Below are 2,500 nucleotides of genomic sequence, written 5' to 3'. Positions count from 1 at the left end.
TGTCTCACTTCTCGTAGGCTTCTGTGAATTTACTATCACTACACTCCCCCTGTTCTTTATCTCTCTCTCTCTCTCTCTCTCTCTCTCTCTCTCTACTCCTGTCCTTCTATCCCTCCCTCTGGCTTGCTTGTTTACGGGTTGCGGTGGGTTAGATTTTGCTCGGGGACGTTTGAGCAACAAGTTGCCGTCCCAAGGCGCCGGGCGTAGCTGTGGTCCCCGGGACTGTGTTCTTTATAGCTGTGGACAACCCTAAAAGTCACGGGACATGATTGGAAGAAGTAGAAATACAGATAAGAGGACCAGCTGTATTCTTTTCCCAGTACTTTTGTTCCTCAGTTTGACTTTGTTCCATTTGCAAGGCATCCTTGATAAAATACATCAAATACAATATGCCTTGATAGAAATGTATTTGTGCTGCATATAAGATAAGATAAGATAAGATAGCACTTTATTGATCCCCTTGGAAGTAAAGTATGTCAAGTACAAGGTAATAAAGAAATAGAGGAAATAGCTACTAACATAGAATAAAGATAATGAAGATAATATACAACAATAGATAGTGCAAAAAGAGTGAAAAAGGAGCTAAAATATAGAGAAAAATAGAAAAGTAGAGAAGAAAAGTGGGAGCAATACATTGAAAATACAAGTGACTTTAATGGTGTGATTGTTTATGAGAGGCAATATTGTCAAAGCAGTGTACAAAATACACATTTTCTGCAGCCAACAAACATTCTATCCTTTCAGACCACATTTAGATGATAAAGTATGTAATTGGAAACAGCAGTGCATAGTCATTGATATTTCTAACCTATAACTTTAAGCTCTAACTGTACGCTCCAGGCTCGTTATGCCACCCTGGAGATGACAGCTTGCGTGTGCGGGACGCTGGCGTGTGTGTGTGTGTGTGTGTGTGTGTGTGTGTTTGGTGGATAAACACACGCCGCATGTTGTTTCAGACGTTAGTCAGTGTCGTGCCCGAAGTGACCCGGTGTGAGATTCAGACTTTTAATAATGCTGATGTGTGTCTGTGTGATGTGCGGCGGCCCCTGTGCTGCCAGTGTCTGTGTGTGTGTGTGTGTGTGTGTGTGTGTGTGTGTGTGTGTGTGTGTGTGTGTGTGTGTGTGTGTGTGTGGTGCTGTGCTGTTTGTCTCAGTGGCATGTGGCGGTTGCATTAGCGCAGAGCCAGTGGTTGTTGTGTTTCCTCTGCAAGGCCAGCCAGCAGCACTGTGTGACCTGCTGGTCTTTACAGAGCCAGAGATACTGACTGACTGACTCACTCACTGGTTGACTAGAACGGTGGTTCTCAACGTGGGGTCCGGGGACCACCAAGGGGCCCTTGAGGGGGTTCCAGGGGGTCCCCAGGCAAATCGATGAATTGTTAAACTTCAGCATTATTTCATTTACAAGAAGTTAACACAATTAGAGAATGTAGAAGAATGACTGTTTTGATCATAGTTTCTCTGTTATCTCTCTACCTACAATACAGATAGTCATGGAATTCTGGACAAAATCATATCTGACAATAAAAATATTCTCAGATTTGGGTCTGAGAGACAAAATGTCATCAAATGGGGGTCTGTGGCCCTAATGTGGACTACATTTGGGGTCCTTGATGTGAAAAAGGTTGAGAATCACTGGACTGGAAGACTTACTAACTGACTGGTTGACTTACTGACTACTTGACTTCTGACTGACTGACTCACTGGTTGACTAGGTGACAGTCAGGGAATCAGCCACTGTACACAACCTCTACCCTTTGCTTCAGACATACAGAATAAACACACACATTCACATACACTGGTGGTAGGTGTGTGTGTGTGTGTGTGTGTGTGAGAGAGAGAGAGAGAGAGAGAGAGGCATAGAGTGGCAGCTACTGCTGTGGGATTTAATAACGGCCTCATTAATATGTCACACACATACATCACACACACACACACTGGTTGGCCTACGCACTGAACAATGCAGCAGGACACCTCACTCTCTGTCTAAGTCTCTCTCTCTCTCTCTCTCTCTCTCTCTCTCTCTCTCTCTCTCACTCTCTCTCTCTCTCTCTCCTTCTTAACAAAGGCTGGCTCTAAACAGCGGTCATGTGACAGTTGTTCCCATTGTTCACTTCTGGCCAGGGGTGGTTTTGCTAATGCTCTGCTGAGTGTGTGTGTGTGTGTGTGTGTGTGTGTGTGTGTGTGTGTGTGTGTGTGTGTGACCTAGCAGGAAAGGCACTTTTAGCCAACTAGAGGAAACCCCTCATTCCCTAGCATGTTGTTGTTTGTTTTGGTCTTCCCTAGTGTGTGTGTGTGTGTGTGTGTGTGTGTGTGTGTGTGTGTGTGTAGGTAGGTGTGCGTGTGTGTGTGTGTGTGTGTAATGAGAGACCAGTGCTGCAACATGTGACGGTGCAGTGAGGAGACAAGTGAAATGTTTTACAGTATTTGCGAGAGAGAGAGAGAGAGAGAGAGAGAGAGAGAGAGAGAGAGAGAGAGAGAGAAAGAGCATTGCTATATTT

Source organism: Centroberyx affinis, unplaced genomic scaffold (genome assembly GCF_046629955.1).
Source record: "Centroberyx affinis isolate AG114_WGS23_722 - 3 ecotype Tasmania unplaced genomic scaffold, CSIRO-AGI_Caff_v1 ptg004616l_1, whole genome shotgun sequence".
In the NCBI taxonomy this organism is placed as follows: Eukaryota; Metazoa; Chordata; class Actinopteri; order Beryciformes; family Berycidae; genus Centroberyx; species Centroberyx affinis.
Note: the sequence above shows the minus strand (reverse complement) of the source record.